We start from the raw sequence: 20,689 nt of genomic DNA, 5'->3' as shown, positions 1-20,689 counted from the left end.
GAATGGAAAAGTATAGGGCATGGAGGCACATGCCTGTAATCTTAGCACACAAAGGCACAAGCATGGAAGACAGTTTGGTGAACAGATTGAATATTACACCTGTATAGCAAGACTTGATTTGGACTCCATTAAGGAAAGTATACATTTAACCATTTAAAACTAGTGTTTTAATTTGACAGAAGGTAACTATTTGACTTCTGATCTAGTCTTATAATCCATTTATGTTAACTCTCAGTTCATTTGCTTCTAGCCCCATAAGAGAAAATTTATATGGCTTTACTTACAGGAGCCAAGAACCATTAAGATTGCTTATTATTAGTGCTTCATGAGTGATGTCTACTCTTATTGAAACTGATTATGAATCTTCTTTGTGTGGTATTTTCCAAATGAGCCTTGCAAATAGAGTGGTAACCAATAGGCCTTGTATAACCTCCACTCTACTTGTATGTGACACTCAATAAAGATAACATGATGAAAGGTTATATAGCAAGTCTCTGTATAGTACATGGTAAAACTTCATTGTGTAATTGTCTGCTTTCCTATGTTAGACAGGCCCTCCCCAGCTAATCCAAAGAAGAGTGATAGTAAGTCAGAGGCAAAAGGGACTTGCAGAAGCCAGCTCCAATACAGAGCATTCGTTGGTTATTTTTCCACTTACTTTTAGTTGTTTATGTGGCTGAAGTGGCCACCATACTATGAAGCAGCCACTTTCAAGACTATGAGACTCTGAGGATATATACATATCTTTAGGACTTACCTTAAAGATGGTTGCATTGTCCTCAAGAACTGAACTTTCTTGTTGTTCAATTAAAAGCTCCCTGCTTCTTTTTGTCAAGCATAAATGCCACATTTCTTTATTTAGTCCTTATGCTGAAGCTTTCAGAGATCTTGCCCTTCCTTGGTCTGTGACATTCTCTGTCTTGGCCACGTCTTCCATTCTATGAATTTCTCAAGTACTGTATGACCAGGCTCAGATCTGAATATCTACAAAGACTGTCAATTTTGTCTCACATAAAGCCAGAAAAGCCCACATGGGCTTTTTGAAAGTGAGCGCTAAGTATTTTTTACTAGTGCTATTAACTATTAGAATTCAGTGCGTATGTTTCCATTTGTTCTGGTCATTTTTCACACTGTTCTCTCAAAACTGTTTCCATCCATCTACTTGTGAATTTGAGTCTTGATTCTTTCAGGTGGCATATTAGGACTTCCTCACAACTTTGGTGCTCACACATTTTTCAGGGACAAGCATTTTATCTTCATCATTGTAGATAAAGCTTAGAATGGAAAAGATTGAAAACCACACTAGAAAAGCAAAACAACAACAACAACAACAACACAAAAACAAAAACAAAAATACAAAAAACCAAAAAAACAAAAAAAAAAACCCAAACACACACACACACAAACAAAAAAAGAAAATGGTAAATTAAATGAAAAAATACACTTATTGATGTTCTATGTAAGCAAAATAAATTCTCACAGAAATTTTTATTCTGTCTTTAAAATTAAAGAAGCTGTTTAAATTCCATCACTTTCTATAAGTGAGCATTTATGAGCAGCTTCATACTTGTATAAACAAAGTCTTTCTAATGAACTAAGAGAGTTTGATGAAATATTTGATAGAAGAGACACCAAGAGTATGATGTCTTTTGTAGCTTCACTTTTTTCACAACTTGAAGAAAACTTTTATGAGTGCTTTGTATTCATTTATAAATATGTGTGCACTACATTTTTGTTAGTGCACATAGAAGCCAGTGAGGGCATTGGAGGCTCTGAATCAATAATTGCAGTTGACTCAACAGCCATATGCTTGCTGCGAATTAATTGTAGGTCATTAAGAGAGCAGCAGATTCCTTTAATGATCAAGACATCTTTTTTGTCCTCTCATTTACAACTTAAGTTATCACACTTTTTCTCTAGATTTTTTTCTGGATATTTCCTTAGAGCTTTTTATTTATATTTTTATTATTCTTTCTTTCCACTACAGATGGCTATTTCGACACATTTTTAGGTAGGAATTCTGTTATAAATAAAATAAAAGCATATCTTCTTAGGTATCTCTTGCACGTTAACATCTATAAACTTATTTTGCAATGTATTTTATAAAAATGGCTCTTTAAAGCAGGTATTGTGGCACATGCCTTTAATCTCAGCACTCAGGAGACAAAGGCAGGCAAATCGTTGTGAGTTCAAGGCTAGCCTGGTCTAAAAAGTGAGTTCAGGTCAGTCAAGGCTACACAGAGAGACTCTGTCTCTAAAAACAAAACAAAAAAAAATGGCACTTTATTTTGAAATACTTTGGTTTCACACATTCTAGGTTTGAGCACCTGATAGCAGTTGATAAGACGACTGAATGACAAGGATTACTGATACATTACTTTTTCCAAAACAGTTCTGATTAGAATTTATTTTATTACATTTTCACATAAGGGGCTCAAGGAGTAGCATGGGTCGTTTCCTAATGAAGCATTATAGTCAGTTTTTTTTTTTTTCTAGTGGTGTGTTAATCAGGCTTCTGTGGTGGTGATAATGACTAGCCTAAGATTACCAAGTCATAGTGTTCATGAAAGTATGCTTGTTAGGCACCGTAAATGTAGTGTGTGCGTGTCTGTGTGGGTCTGTAAAAAGGGTAAAACAAGCCTCTGGAAATTATTCATGCTGGTATCAATTACATAGCGCTCAAATAATAAGAAACATTATTGACATTCTGTACATTACAGTCCAGGCTGTTCAGTCTTTTTACTGATTGCTTGGTCATTTAGCCCTTCAAATAACTTTCAGTGCTAAACCTACTAGATGTTTTTCCTTTTCAATATGTTTGCTAATGATTCTGGTTAAATTTTAATGGGAAGACCTCAAACTCCTTTAGGAATATATGAATTTTGAAGCATACTAAAAGAACTCCTGAAATTTTTTCAAATTACTTCAAATGTTCAAATCTTATTCTGTATTTTGACATCATGTTGACGTTGAAACATCATATTCCATTTTTCCAAAGTGTACACAGCTTTGTTAGAGATAGTTTTCTTTATAAATGAAATATCTTGATATTTTATAAAGTATATGGGAGAGTACTCACTTGTTAACAACATACAAAAACTTTAAAATTGCCTTCTATCCAATTGCCAAAAACTAGAAAACCATTATAAAATACAAAATAAACTTCACTTGATGCTGTAAATTGAGAAAAGATGGAATGAAAGTTGTCAATTCACCTTAAACATGTAGGCTATTAACTTTTTGCACATTCACACTGACTTTAAAGAAATGAAATGAGCATGGAAAAATAAACAGTCTGGACACACACACACACACACACACACACACACATCTTTTAAAACAACAAATAATGCTTTTTTGAGGATCACCGTCTCATGATGCCATTGCAAGTCTACATGATTTATTGGTAAAGCCAATTTTAGACAGACTGGTCTCCACGGGTCTCTTGTTTTAAGGAGGTTAAGTCTTTATTGATGATAAGCAGAAGTATATAAAAATAAGCTTGACATTTTCCACAGCAAAAGGAAATTGTCATAAGTGGTTATGTGTGTCAACATCATGGAATCTCTCCTCATTGGAGCCAAGAGAAAGTTTGTGAAAAATCTCGGGGAAAGGTGTTCTTCTTTATATCAATCCAGCCTGGGAAGCCTTCCCAAGTGGTGCAAGGCATTTCTCTCAAACAAAAGTTGGGTTTTATCTACCAGGAACACAGCTTCCAAGAAAACAATAAATGAAAATTCTGAGCTTTTGTGAAATGATGAAAAAATTGTGTATTGAATCATATCGGAAATGTCATTACGAGAGGCTCATGTATTTGACTGCTATGTCCCAACTGGTGGTGATGCTTGGGAACGTTATAGAATTGTGACGAGATGGGCTTTGCTGGAGGAAAAGCATCACGGGGCTTAGCTTTGAGTGTCAATGGCTGTGTTGTTGTTCTGTCTCTGTATATGCTGATGTAGTATCTCAGCTTTCTATCCCATCTGCCTGATACTAGACCTTTCCTGCCATTTTGGGCCTTCTTCTTTTGAACCATTAGCCCAAATAACCTTGTTTAATAGTTCTTTTTATTTATAGTATTTTTATCATAGCAAAAGAAAGCTAACTAATACAAATTATATTTCAAGCTACTTCAGTCATTAGAAGTATATTGCTAGCCAAAAATACACACATTTATTTGGTTTCCCAATACCTTCAGTTTCTGTTCCTAGCCAGTAATGTCATTTCTGTTGTAGCACAGTGTTTTCTGCCCTTGAACTTGGAAGTCACTATTCATGTTGAGGCTCGGGTTTTACAGAATCAGGAAGACTGGACACCTTCTCTGTGGCTCACCCTTTACCTTGATTTTAATTCATTTGGTGTCTCTTTTGACCTTGTTTCTGAGCATGAGCGAAATGGTCCTGGGACTTTGATGTTGAACACATGGATAACAGTGCCTGACTTTAATGTGCCTGGGGTCACAATACTCATTCATTATTTTATTAATTAATTAATTTATTTATTTTCTCTCATATATTCCATGCCAGCCACAGTTTCCTCTCCCTCCACTCCTCCCAGTCCTCCACCCTAACCTCTCTTCTCTCCTGGATGCTATACTCCTCTCTGTCCCTATCAGTATCAAAGGTCATGAACTTTGTATCAAAGAACAATAATTCTGAATTGAAAACAAGCATTTAGTTTTGCACCTGTGTATAAGATTTTGTCCCAGTTGGGCACTGTGGCACACACATGTCTTTCCAGCACTTGTGGAGGCAGAGGCAGGCATGTCTCGGTGAGTTGGAGGCCAGCCTTGTCTACAGCCAAAGTCTAGGACAGATAAAGATTACATAGAGTAAGTTTGTCAATAAAAACCAATAAGAAAAAAGTTAACAAAGTTAGAAGCTCTGTCACAAGTTAAACAAACAAACACACATACACACTAGTCTGCACCGTTCTCCTTTTCTGCATGAATATGACACATGCTTAAGGTGTTACATCTTCTCGGTGACTCCTGCCTTAACTGCGAACGGTTTCTGTCGTCTCCCAGCCACGCAGAGGCTTCATATTGCACCCTTCAATCGAGTCAGGTCTCCTTCTGAGCCTCCATAAAGTGACATGTTTTGAAGAGCTATCTGAGTATCAGAGTCCTCATGAGTGCTGTTTGTCTTTCCATCCTTCTCATGTCATTTTTGGATGCTATGACTTGGAGATGATTCAGTGATTTGTCTCCAAGAGCCTAGTGCAGAGTGGATAAGCAAGAAAAGCTGAATTTAAGCAAAACTGAGATCACAGAAGCCTGCATTTATGAAACCTGGTTTGAGACTCAATACCATAGTAAAACACTTTACTGTTTCAATGACCATGGCACTTGAGAATGATTCCTCTTATTTACAGAAATGTCATTGAAATAAATTCAAAGATCTCAAGAAATGCCCTTACTTCATGTAGTTGGGAAGTGATTTTTCTTTGCATGGTCAGCATGTCTCTTTAAGAAGAAAGTCACAGTAAGGATATCTCTGTGTTCACAGAGGACTGGGTTCGTGACAATTTTTTTTCAGGACATTTTTTGTTCAGAATGAATGTGGTGGTATTGGAAATTTGTTCTTTAGTCAAAATTAATCTTAGAAGACAGTCTATTTCAAGCCATGGCATTTTTGCCATGTTGCAGTGGTATTTTTGTAGAACATAAATGTCTATTTTAGTGCTGCGAGCACAACTTTATATAGAATATGAAGTATGGAACAAGGGAAGGAAATGCATCCTGCTTTTGTACGACAGTGGTGGCACGTTCTGAAGTTATGCCTGTCCTCACAGATTAGAGGTGAAAATAACGCTCTGTGTGCTAAGGAGGAAATAGAGTTGTCAGTCTCTTCAGCCAAATTGGAGCACACCAGAAGCTACATTTCCAACCTGTTGCATCATTTATATTTGTGCCCACTACCGATATCCCCTGCAGAAGTTTAGGAAGATTCCTTGGTACATATTTCATTGAGTTCTTCTTCATCTGCACAGTGAGTGGAGAATGATTCTAAAGGAACTTTCAAAGAAAATGAAATGTAAGGATGATTTTTAATCAACATGCCCTGTGAGAACCATGACATAATGATAAGTATAAATCACTCTCAGATCCACATCCTGGCTCTATGTCTTGACTTGTAATTCTGAGCTAATTATTTAATCAGATTCAGGACCTCAGCGATTGACTTTATGTCATAGGTCAATCATGTTTTTATCATTAGTATCTAGATTCTGTCAAAAGCCCATGCTTCCCAAATAATGGTGCTATTGGGAAGCAGCCCAGCCTTAAGAGTTTCAAAAATATCCTCTGAAAAGACTGTGCAATCTGGCCCTCCCCCGCCCCCCGACACTTTTTTTTTCATTCTGGCCATCAGCTGAGTAGTTTTGCTTCACCATGCACTTTCCCAAAAATGCCTTGCCCCATCACAGACCCAAAAAACTAGGACAAAAAATTATAGATGAAAACCATCAAAACATTGGGCCCAAATTAATCTTTTCTCATAAATTGAGAATCACAGATAATTGTGTCAGAGGCAGATTAGCTCAAATGCCAACATCTGCAAGATTGAATAAGAACCAAATACAATAACAAAACTAACAAAAAAGAACAACTAATTCTTATAATGTTTAACCAGTGTCTGTTTGTCATTTTAGTATTAAGTCTATGATAACATTTCATCTTTCCAGAGCATACAAATGAGCTGTTATTCTAAATTACCATATCTTTGAAAATAAGAACACATTGTTCAGGTCTGGTAATTAATTTGGAATATCCATGTACTATTCATAGTTCTAATCATGGCTATTATGCATGAATACAGACCTATATTAAATAATGTTTAATTTTATTCTTTTTAATAGAATACCTTTTGTATCTTCTTATCTATGTGTCAATATTTTATTCATGTATTCCAAATAATAGTTAGAATTTTGCTGTTACTCAATGTTTTAAATAATGATAAAAGAGGTTGAACAGTAATGATTTTATATCATTTTTTATTTCAAACTAGAAAACCAATTTTTAAAAGCTGACTTATGTCTTAGTTACAAGTTGGTATGCCCTGCTTTAAAGAGCTTGAAATATTTAACTCTGTATTTTAAGTCATGGAAAATATTTACAGTTGAGAGAAGAGGCATGAAATATATCATTTTCTGTTATTTAAAAAGAGAAAGAAGATTAAGTTCAACTGTTTTTAATTTTCTTTCAATCTTCCTTCCATATGAATGAACAAAATGACCAATAACTATTACTATTCCATATAGAAAAATTCAGTTTGAATGAATATTTGTATTTATTAAAATTCATACATCCCTGAGCCGAACAATGATTTGAGTCATTTATTTATTTGTATTATTAAGATAAACTTAATACACAATTCTTTCCTAAAGGCATCTTTTGAGAGTCTAACAGAGTATAAAAGAGCTCTTTCTGATTACAGACTCAGATGAAAATACAGACACTATGAAAGAAACAGAATAACATTAAAAATAGCAAAGAAAGGGAATTTTCTCATCTCCTACCTGGACCACAGTTAAACTCTATAAGTAAATAAATCATAAATATATTGTCTTTTTAATACTTTCTCTTCAATTTTGATGACAAGAAAGTTGTAATATCCAAAGACACACACACACACACACACACACACACACACACACACACACACACGATTTTATTCATTCTACAATAGGACTAGAAGAAAAATGGAATGGCACGAATTATTGTGCTGAATATGCTCAGGCAGATTTTCATTTTATCTTTAGATCAGATCCGGAATAAAAGAAGACTATGTCATCTTTGTAGCAAAACATGAATGCTTTTATGCCATTTGAAGAAACTGTGAAAAGCTTCTCATAAAAAGAAAAAACAGTTATCATACTTGTATGAAATTAAGTGTTGAGCAACAAAGTAACCATTGTAGGGATAAGATGAGCCAATAGAGGCCTCAGTGCATCACTGTAATATCAGAATCAGAGAAGGCTGTCTAACACATAAACCCACCTCCATGAACAGTAAATCTCTAGAAATATCATGAAGACCTCTAATTTAGTTCTGTCCAAAAGCCAACTAAATTGTTCCTTTCACAGCCGCTGCCTCTGCATTCTTTTCTCGTCTATATCCTCTTCATTTTTGGTCTTTAGTTTCTCTAAATTTTGCTGAAGATCTCATGGCATTACAAAAGATATTCCTTCTTGGCACACTGTTGGTACTATTTGACACAAACATATGATGATGACAGATTTACATGCCATCAAATCAAAAACAAAACTTTGTCTTTTCAACATTTTTCATGAAATTTACCTTATAATTTTCATGTTCTGGACCACAGTGGAGGCTTGGGCTGAATTGCATTACAATATTATGTTATTTTATTATTGTGCACAGATTTTTAAAGGCTTTACAATTCGCATATGTACTTTTGTCACAAAGCATAACGTCTTACAAAGATCAGACACTCAAATAATGACAAATATAATGATTTTCAGCAACGAATGAACAATGGACAGGTTTTAAAACATAGAGAAATTGATATCAAGTAAGGTGAGATTGGCCTTCTTCCATATGTAGCCATTTTTTCAATGTTTAAGTGTTTCTTCTTTATGTTTCTATACAAAAAATGTATTGAGAATCGACTGTGCCCAATGACCATAGTAGATACTGTCACTAATATGTAACATAAAGTATTTGTCCTCAAATTCAAAAAAGGTTTCTATAACTAAAGTTTATGTTAATTTGAAGTTTTCTATTCCTCAGTCAGGGAAAATATTAAGCTGACAACAAGAGAAAATAGAAAGGATTACAGCCATTGTTACAGCCTGTACATTCATATCTATCTGAATGTGTGACTAATACCCCATGGCTGATATCAATCACCAAGGTCCCTAACTTCAAAACCATGTTGGTTATTAGCTAATTGCTTTTAACCTTCCCAACTGTGCATGCATATTTCATTACCTCTCTTTGATTTATTTTGGAAGTTTATGATCCTTTGTTCTAAGACTCACATCTTTGAGGACAGGAGGTGGTGTAACTTCAATCCTTAGCTCTCTTACAGTGAGACAGCGTATTTTCATAACCTGTTTTCCCAAGGACAGCTCAAAATAAGTAAACAAATAAAACAAAGAATAATAACAAACACAGAAATATCCATAGCTTTTAATGCACATAGGTATCTTTAGAACCTGGCAGTGACTCATCAGATAGGGGAAATAACACATCAGGTTTTATGTTCTAACATGAAATGTCTTGGGAGCACACCTACTGCTGATAAAATTGGAGGGGGAAAATAATTAGTATATAAAACAGAATTCATTTTTCTATGATAGTTACTGCGGTCATGTCTCTTTCTATATGGGCACACAGATTTAAGAAAAAACTTATGAGTCTATTCAACTACTCTGCACTTATGAATAAGTCTTAGGTAATAGGATACATACATTCTCCTCATTTTCGTCACATGAAACAATTTTATCTTCATGTCTATTATTTGTGATATTTTCTAAGTGAAATTTGTTCTTTTGTACAACATGAGATTAAGTGAAAATGCTCAATCAATGATCCAAAAACTGAACATTATTAATGTATAAGCTTTCACCACCACTTGTCTCCAAGTAGAAGTGCATTTTAAATATCCAGTCCGGGGTTGGAAAATAGCACAGTTTAGTAGTTGATCATGTGTTTAGCATACACAGCCCTACCTCCCACTCGCGATTTAAGTCTCCAGTTCAAAAGCGATCTAAGTAACTGATCAGTCAATTCTATTTGTGAAAAACCAGTAAGTTTTGTATTTTTCTAGCCAAGGTACTACTTTTCTCATCCACACACGAGTATAGCTTTCATGTGCAATATATTTTACAACTGAGGCCCATAGCACTGAGTACACTAGCCACTTCAAAATCCTATCAAAATTGCATACTGGAAGAACAATGTGGAACCAATGTCTAAATAATACAAAATTTATCACTTTGTCAGCTTCTCACACAATATCTGAGATGGTATTTAAGAAGAAGTTTGTAAACATTACACTTTAACTGAAAATGAAAGAAAATGTCATTGTTAGACCAAAATCAATGGTATAAAAGTTCAAAAAATATAATTGATAAAATTCACTGAAGTTAAAATCTGTTTCTTTTAGAAAAATAAACAAAATTGATGAACCTGAAAAAAAATAATTATTTTCTGGCAAGGGAAAATAATGTTTATAGAAAGTAATGTGATTGTGATATGTATGGCTTCTTCTTTGTTATTTTATGAGTCAGGAGTGGTGGCACACCCCTGCAATCCCAGCACTGAAAGAGGCCAACCTACTATACAAAGAGAGCTCAGAATAGCCACGGCTAAACAGAGAAACCCTATCTCAAATAAACAAACAAACAAAACAAAACAAAAACAACCAAAAACGTTTTATATGTTTTTATTTGGGTTGCCTCTTTTAATGAATCATGATATTAACTATTTTAAATAAAATAATTTTTATAATTAGGAAAAGCAAGAGGGAGGAATTGATTGAGGAATTACCAAGTGGGTATCTATGAGGCTGTGGTAAATAATAAAAATTCAGCTCTGAAGCTCAAGAACTTTTTATCAAATTACAGATGTGACTCCAAGAGCAAATTCCAACAGACTGCTGCTCCTTTGAATATATTTGCATTGAGATACATAGATGGTCTCCCTAGGTGCTGGATGCTGCATTTTTCTGTTTCTCTGGATGAAAATGGATAATAAGTACATGGTTAAACACTGCAACATTATAATGGAGAAACAGGGCATTTTGAAGTGGGTATTTGGGGAACTTTATGAGGAGTTATTTTTAAATGGAAGCCTTAAGATTGTTAATTAGAATGGATACATAACCAAGGGATCCTATATTTATCTTTAACAGCAACCTTCTGTGTTCTGAAATTTTATGTGTATTGCTGTTGAATGACATTGGGTCACATGACAAATTCAATTTTTCATGGAAACAGAATGATTTCTGTAGGCTTATTTATTGAGATGCAAGCAAGGTGAAGATTTTCATTTTGTATTCTTTTAAAAATTTTTTTTATTTTGTTTCTCTTTTAATGTATATATTTATATTATTACACAGGAACAAAATAAACTACATACATCAGGAAGAACCACTAGACAATCAGGAATTATATAAATTTACATTCATAGTGATTTGGCTGTTTGTATTTGTCAAACTGAAGTAAGCATCTTTCCTATCTTGTTAGGTGTAAATTTCTGAATGAATGAATTTCTGTCATATCTCATCTCTTTTAACTTAAAACATCTATCTTGATCTAAAAACATCTTAACCCCTAACCTACTAAGCTTAATTGAAAGACTAAACTATCTGGTCTTCAACCCCATCAGAGATTTGAGAAGGAATAAAACTTAAATATTTGAGTGAAACAGAGGTGCAGGTTAGCAACTTCTAAAAAGAAAAAAAAATGACTGCGACAGTTTACTGCCTGAAGAGTCACCCGACACTCTCTGTTATGTTGAAGCCTCATCTTCAGTCTTCTAGCTCAACATCTCTGCCAGACTTATTCACAAGGCAGGACCTATTAAGGACCTGCTTACCCTGTCTTGGCGGAGTTTGGCTGTCAACTCTGCCTGTATCCAAAATTGCTTAATTTTAGGCAGAATTCTGTCTGTGGCAGAAAGGAGGACATTTTGCCCAGTGGCTTGTTTGACATATTTGCAGTCAACTCCATAAGGAAGTTCTTTGATGCTCATCATCTTTTTTGAGGCCGGCTGGATGTTGCCAGGAGTTGTGAAGGTTGTTGCTGTAGATAAAAATAGGTTCCCTTGGACATATACTATTCATTACTCATTTGGCTCAAAGATTACAGCCATTGATCTTGTGGCTCCTTGATATCTGTATTTATCCTTAATATAGATTTGAAATGCAATTGTATTACAAAATCCTTATTAATAGGTAAATCAATAAAATACTAAAGAGAATTAGGAAGGCAAAGATAGCAATGTAATAGAAGATTTCAGCTCATTAGAGTTTTTTCTCTTCAGTAAAATATGCCATGTTTTTAAATTAATTAATCTCTGCTAATCACTATTGCATATTAATATAATAATGTATGCATATGTATGATATATAATGTATATTGTTTATATAGGTATGTTTATATGTCTATATTTTATGTATGCTGTCCCAGTTATTTTTTTATTGCTATAATACACTATAACCAAGGCAAGCTATAGAAGAAAGACTTTATTTGGGGCTACGTCTCCAGAGTGTTAGAGTTCATGACTATCATGACAGGAAGCGTTGGCATCAGCAGGTAAGAATGGTTTTAGAACAGTAGCTGAGAACTTACGTCCTAATCTGCAAGTAGGAGGCTGAGAGACCTAACTGGGAATGCCCTGAACATTTAAAACTTCAAAGCTCAGCCCGGATGATGGAGCTAATCCAACAAGGCCATATTTCCTCATCCTGCCCCAATAGCTCCGCCAACTGGGAACCAATCATTCAAATTTATGATCTTATAGGTCATTCTCATTTAAACCACCACATACATGTATACATATCCACACACGTATATGTATAATTTGTTTTATATTTTGAAATGATTTAAAAACACTGTTTACAAAAAAATAAGAATGATATGATCTGGTAGATCAAGAAAGCTAACACTTTATATTGTCCAGTTACTTGAATTATAAAATACAAGCCAATATTTTATCTTTGCTGTTTACGCTAATGAGTATTTTCCAGAGCTACATTTCTATATTCAGTCTATTTAGGAATGTCTACAATTTATGTAATCAACTGTTAAAGCGTGTAGAATAATTGATGATAGCTTATATCACTAATAATGGACATGAGCCCATACAATAAATGCATACCTAAGTTGAAAAAAAGAAAAGAATGGGTAGATGAAAAAAACAATGTCATGTAATGATCTTTAGGTATATTAAAAAGTAAATCAGAATAGGTATTAGCAATTTCAATAAAGTACACAATGATGAACTGTTGAAATATGTGATGTTAAGACAATTGGGTATTTATTTGGATACTATTAATTTCAGTTTTATATTTAAGTCACACCAGCAATGGAGTGAATTTAAAATGAACTAAGAATAGCACATGTACAAAACCCAGTAACTTGCTAACTTGCTTGTATTGCAATTATTAGAAAAGAATACCAGAACCCCCAGCACCATGTGAAAAGCTGAGCATGGCCCTATTCTTAGGCCTATGACCCCAGTGCTATAGGGACTGGGGACAGGAGGATCACAGGGGCCTGCTGGCCTCAGCCTAGCTCCAGGTTCAGTGAGAGGAATATGACGGGGCAGGACACCTAATGTCCCACTCCGGCCTCTGCACATGTGCCGCACATTAAAAAGAAGGTGAAGTTTTTATGCACTAGCTATTTACATTTATGGCATTTTGAAACCACAGTTTAGGTATATTTGTAGACATGGTTTTATTACCTTTTGGCAGCTGGCTTCAGAGGGAGAAATTAATTCATGTAGTTTTCCGTGTCTGTTTTTGAACTGCATAAATATCCCAAAGTCACTAAGTAGAATAAAGCCACTCAGACTTAAAAAAAAAAAAAAAAAAGAATACCAGAAAGATCACTGTCACTTGTATTAAACAAGACATGACATAAAAATGAAATCTTTTTTAAAACTAAATCTTAAAAGAAAATATTGATTATTTTGTTAAAGATAAATAACAACTTTTAGAATATTGAACAATGGCTATTATATACAAAGTTAAGTCAAGATACACAAAATTAACATAAAGAAGCTCAAAATTACAGACTTCTTTTAAGGCATAATAGTAGGTTGGAAATATGAAATAAACTAATATTTAAATGATCTCAAGATACCAACTAGTAGAAAAATTATTTTAAAAAAGAATGTTAACAATGAGAGTGATTTTCAAATGAATTCAAAGGTGTTTTTTTCAACCAAAATAGTTTCTCCTTTTCACATATGTTTCTTAGTTTGTTAAGAAATATTACAATATGAAGAAGAGACACTCTCCTTGTGCCAAGAAGATGGCAGCTGCTATGATACTTAAGTAGGAGTTAAATTTACATTTTGGAACTAGGTTCTTAAATTATAAAGTAGATTATAAGCATGCCTCGGAGCCCTCTTCTTTTATTGCAGTATCCTTACATAGAAGGCATCGTGATCCTGATGGCAGAGATTAGGTTGAGTAGGTGGCACTGAGTTAATTCACATACCCGTTGCCCTGGGATACCTAAATTTAAGCTTCCTATTCTTTCTCAGGGCAAGAAATAAAAATAAAGTGTGCCATTTTCTTGATGCTGTGCATTTCAAACTTAGGCTTTGTCTATTTCTTCCATTTATTCACATCCTTCTCGATTAAAGAGGTTTCATACATCTAACTTTGGTAGAACATCAAGGAGGCAATGGAGATTGTTGAGCACAGCTTTGGAGCTAAGACACTGAGTACATTCTTGAATAGGATGAAATGTGACTTCCAGTTCATTCATTCAGTCCAAATCATTCAGAGGCAGAACACTCATAAATCACTCGAGGCATAAAAACAAACTTGGATACTCCTCACCAAAACCATGGGAATAGGGATTACATTTGTATATGATTAACTTGCTCCTTGAAATACATTTATCGACTGGCTTTCCTGTGTTGATTCCCAAGGAAGCAAAGGCATAGGTCGGAACCATATCTTCTAATTTCTTATACTATGTTGTCACCAATTGTACAACAAGATATTTCCAAAGAAAAATATTTCCCAGATAAAGAAATCCAATTTTTGTATCTACCCTAATTTCTTCCTCAGAGATTTGTTTAATTTAAAATATTTTTACTTTGCATTTCTTGAGTGAATCCATGTTTATAAAGTTTATCACAAATATAGAAGGGTTTCTTAGCTAGTGCTTCTCTGAACATCCTTAATTTAGTGTCACTAGCAAACACAAAAAGAGTTGTCTAGTTGCATTTTGCCATTAACCAATTCAATTAGGTTGAGGAGTTAAAGTTTTAACTTACCAATGTCATGGTGGATTTAAGTCAACATGCACTTTGCATTCAAACTATTTTCTAGAACAAAACTACCCAAAGGAAATTCTCTTGTGCTCCCTGACAGCTTGTGATTAAGTAAAGGGAAAACACAGAAACCATCATCTGAAGTTGCACGGCCTTTTGTGCTGTGCTGTTGTCAGTACTGTTAACCATTTTGCACTTGTATGATCAGCAATTGCAGCAGTGCTGCATAAAGTAGAACCAAGTGACAGCTATGTATGTAAAACAGAGCTCTGAGTGTCTCTTCCTGTGCCCTCCTCTTAAAGCTTTCTCGAAGGGCTTACTGTCTCCAAGGTAACAGCATCACTGGGATGCTGCTGAAGTGTGTTTTGAAAGCTGCCTTTACCTGAGAAGGTAGCACATGACAGCACTATCCAACTGCATTGCTGCTTATCTTAGATTAATTTTCTAACAAAAAACACATCTTGCTTATTAAACATATGTAATATTTCTTTCACCTTCTCCTCTGTCTTTTTCTTTCTTCACAATATTTGGGGCATTATATAATACTTATGCTGTATCATAATATGCAAAAGCAATATATGTATAGTTTTAATGAGTAAACAATTATTATATTTAGCCAAAGCATGAGGATTGTTGCTTCCAAATTGCAGAAAACATACACTATGTCTTCCCAAGATTCTGAACCATGAGGTATGATTTTCAGCTTTGTTTTCCTTGAGGATACTATAATCATTAACAAGCTGTGTTTGAACAGATTTTTTTTTCCTTTCCTAGAAGCAGAATGCTACCTAAAGAGTTCCTTTTAACTCTAGAAATCTCTAAAGTTCAGTAAAGGCATCTCTTAGTGAAATTTGGAGCCTATTAACCCATATTATACTACTAATGATCAATGTGTCAGACTCTGGTTTTTGCATTGTTCTTTATTGTTCTGCCAAGGTCACATAGAACACTAAATTTGACAATAACAAAATTGTGAATATAATTTTGTATTATTTCATAGAAAAAATAAGTAATTATAGATGTATGTGGCATATATTTTATACATTTAACTTATATGATTATTTAAAGTTAAACTAAAGTGAATCCATTAAAATATATGTTTTCAACCATATTAGTCAGTTGTTACTAAGAGTAATGACTAAACAGATAGAAATCAGTATTCATAGCAGCATATTCTCTTGGCTAGACCAATTCTCATACTCAATGCCTTTTCTTAAGTACAAACTGATATGGGCTAGGTGCTGAGGAAGTTTTCATATACGTGAACTTTTAAAACTGTGGGTTTTGTAAATAAGCTCCTCAAACCATAAGGTCCTTAGCTATTTTTCCCCACCAAACATACATAAAAGCCACTTGTGATGAGGTACATCTGTACCCTAATGTCAAGTGTGGCAATTCAGCTGGCCTGCCTTCATGGTTCCAGCAATTGCTTAAGTCATCACTTGACAGTCATGACCTGCTGAACACACCAAATGAGCCAGGTATGTGGGGGATATAAGGACCATCAACACCCAACACGTCCCCCCCCCCCTCTCTCTCTCTCTCTTTCTTTCAAGCGTCCTATCCCACTGTCTCTCTGTGTGGGCTCCCCATTTCTCTGCCTCCCTGGCCCATCTGTCTCTGTCCTTGTTGCTCACTCACTGTCAATATCCTTTTCTACACCCTCTCTCCACTGCCCACAATAAACTCCCCTTACAGGAGATCTGTTGCATGACATGTAAGTCATCAAGGAGGCATATCTTAGGCCCATTATGGTGCCACCTAACCACCACATCATCTTTACAAATCATAAAACCCAAAGCAGAAGGTAGAGACAGGCGCTTTGCTGAAACTCATTGGCCAGTCAACCTAGTGGAAACAATGAACTTCAGGTTCAGTGAGAGAAACTATCTTAAAGAAATTGAGTGGTTTTTTTTATGGTTCTGTGATCAAAGATATGTGAAGCTAAGATTGACAACCTGAGATCAGTCTCTAAGACCCTCAGGGATTAAGAGAATTCACAATACATTTAGTCTTACTTCTATTCAGACTGTGCATTAAATAAATAAAATGTGATAATATATAAATAAATAACATTTTAAAGTAACGTATAATCCAGAAAAGTCAAGTGATTTCAACCTATGGTATCCATATTCAAGTTTACATACTTGCACAATGACCAAAAATCATACATGTACATACCCACACTAACAAGTACATGCACCACATACAACACTAAACACAGATACAGACAGGCACACACACTGACACACACACACACACACACACACACACACACACACACACACACACACAGACATCTTTTGAGTTTAAAATGCAGCCTTGTGTTTAAGGAGGAAATTTGTAAGTAATATAAAGTACAAAGTAAGTAAAGTACTCCAAAGAGTACTAAGACAATATCTAACACATATAGAAGCCCTAATTATTTTACTGCATAAGTAAATAGGTCAGTGAATTTAGTATCTGTAAGTCAATTTTGAGCATTTATTTGAAATCTGGAGAAATAAACTTAAAGAGAAGTAAAATGCCTCTAATTTTGTAAGAACTTTTCCAGTGGGATAAGTATAGTGTAGTGTGGCTTTTTAAATTTGTTATTGTGATCATCAATTCAAGTACCTGTATAGGAAAGTGTAATAATCTTAAAACACTGAATTAAAACTCTACAAGAATTATCATTATTGTGGGGGCTTCAGGGTTCCTGTTTGGAGTTCAACAATAAAGCTATAGAGACTTCTCTGCAGTTTAATGCTGGTTGTTGTTGTTGTTGTTGTTATTGTTGTTGTTGTTTTTGCTGGGCCAGTCTCTCAGCTAGCTTCTTACTTAACCTGACTTCTCTACCATGTGGCTCTCTGTCTTTAAATTCTTGCTTTGTTTCTGCCCATGCTTCTGTCTCTCTTGCCTTTGTATTTCTCCCCAGTTGTCCTGCCTGTCCTTTAGCTCCAGCTCCAGTCCCCAGCTTTATATTTAACATAAGCCATAAGCCACATTCCTTTCTCATATGAAAAAATGTTAGCATAGTGTGAAAGATTCCACAGTTTACTTCTTTTTCTTTTTCTTCTTCTTTTTCTTCTTTCTTTCTTCTTCTTCTTCTTCTTCTTCTTCTTCTTCTTCTTCTTCTTCTTCTTCTTCTTCTTCTTCTTCTTCTTCCTCTTCTTCTTCTTCTTCTTCTTCTTCCTTTTTTCTGGTACAGGGTTTTTCTGTGTAGCCTTGGCTGTCCTGTACTAATTTTGTAGACCAGGGTGGCCTCAAATTCACAGAAACTCACCTGCCTCTGCCTCCTGAGTGCTGAGATTGAGGCATGCACCACCACTTCCCACCTCAGTTTACTCCTTCTGAGCTGGATTAGCAGCAGTACTATGCCCAATCCATATATACGGCCAGAATGAGGGCAATGTCACCATCTTTGGCCACCATGAGGGTAGCTTGCTTTGTCTTCATTTTGGGCAGTTAAGGAAGTGACAAACATTTACATATAAAAATCAGGTAATGCACTTTAGAAATAAGAATATCCTGCCAGCACAATTAATAATTGAAAATACAGAAGCACACCTACATAGCCATTTTGGTACAATATGTGTGGGTCATCCAAGCAATCAATGCTGTAAAAATCTGAAGAGCTCATTATAGACATTTTAATAAAAAGAAGTCAGAAACCTAGGAGTTTACTTGAAACTTTTTGAGTTTAAATCTTGAAAAATATATCTATGTCTATTTGTATAGATCTATCTATATGATTATTGCTATATCAGTACATAAATTACAACATGTCATTGTAGAATAATTTTAATTCAGAACCTAGCTGCTCTGGCAAGGGATCTGGTTGGAATACAAACACACCTTTAATCCAGGAGACATTGTCAAACATATCTGAGTTAGAGGCCAGCTTGGTATAGAGCAAGTTTTAGGCAAGATAAGCTTACGTCCAGGTGTTGTGGTACATGACTTTAATCCCAAACAATGAAGACAATGTTAAATTGTAGAAGGGAGCACCCATGTTTGAAAATGATGTCTAATTGAGTGTCAGAAAACATGACATATCATAGAAAGATTTGACAGAATAGGATATGCCCAATTCTCATGAGAAGGAGGAGGGAAGGGAAACTACTTAAGGGGCTGTTAACCAAATGTTAGGATGTATGAGGCGAGGCTGTAAGGCAAAATAGGTATCATTGCCACACAGGAAATTTACATGAGAGATTTTATTAAGGGAAAGGATACAGCGTCAGTCTTTAGAGACACAGGAGGTGAGAGAAAGTGTGGGTGGGGGGGTGGGAAGAATTCCCTTTATAAGGTGACCTAGCACATGCACTGAAAGTTCACACTCATGCACAGAGTGTATATGGCTTAAGTGTCCTGATTCCTGCCGGCTGGCAATGACTTTGCTTTCAGGATGGCTTGGACTTGTCTGTTTTCCTACAATCGTCAGAACCTTTAGGGCGACTGTATAGCTGCCTGGTTACTAACCAGGGCAATGTAGAGGGGTAGAGAAGACAGTTTTACCCAGACAGAAATAGAGAGACCATTTGAGTGATAGAAGAAGCTAGACTCATGTGAAGACTGGATAAGTCCTAGAATGAGAAGAAGATTATAGCAGATTGCTAGAGTTAGTCTGAGGTCAGGCAGAACAATTCAGGGACTAGGAGATGATCCATATTGAATAAATCAGTTAGGAGAGGAGTTCAAGCTAGAACAGCTGAGTTGAACCAGCTGTTCCAAAGATCAGAAAGAACAATAATGGGAGAGTTAATTAAGCAGTACATCTCAGAGGCTGAAAACATTCTAGGACTAGTTTAGATTGTGTTGAGTCTAGAAGCTTCCTGGACTAGGCCTCGTTTAGTAGACAGAAATAGTAAACCTCCAAGACAACAACTGAAACAGGTGGATAAAATTTCTATTTGTATATCATCTATAAGCTTATGTATCAACCTATATATCTATTTTTTTATTTTTTATTAATTTATTCTTGTTACATCTCAGTGGTTATCCCATCCCTTGTATCCTCCCATTCTTCCCTCCCTCCCATTTCCCCCTTATTCCCCTCCCCTATCTATTAATCTATTCAATTACCTACCCACCTACCTATCTCCCTTTCTATTTTACTTAATTTTGTTTAATCTCTTGATGTACACAATAATTTTTTTTTATAAAGTGTCATTCAAGGTACTAGAAAATGGCTTACTAATCAAAAGCAATTGTTTCTCTTCTATACACCCAAGTTAGGTTCCATGGCTGACAACCACCTTTCACATCAACTATAGGGCATGTAAATCCTTCTAATCTCTGTGGAATATTAGCAAGTTATAAAGATTCTTTGATAACCTTTAGATTATTCAAATGATAAAAATCATGGTTTTGAGACTAAGTCCAAACTTTCATAATTAATATACACCAATATCATAATGAAAGTTCCATATTCTGGGACTTATTTCTTCTGTCTTTTTCTGTAAATATCTCACCATAAGGAAAAGAATAACAAAGAGATTTTTTTAAAGGACTATGAACAGAAAACAAGAGAGGCTATTCCAGTTATTTATTCCTGCATTCAAAAATTGTCTCTGAAACTTTTATAAAAAGATAAATCATTACATTTTGATCTTATTATATGAAAATGATTTCTGCTCATCTGCATATTCTTTCAATATTTACTTATCAAATTTCTATTATGATCCATGTTCTATGTCAGCTGCATAGAAAAGTAAGACA

This window comes from Acomys minous (assembly GCF_964271855.1).
Source record: "Acomys minous genome assembly, chromosome: 3".
Classification (NCBI taxonomy): Eukaryota; Metazoa; Chordata; class Mammalia; order Rodentia; family Muridae; genus Acomys; species Acomys minous.
Note: the sequence above shows the minus strand (reverse complement) of the source record.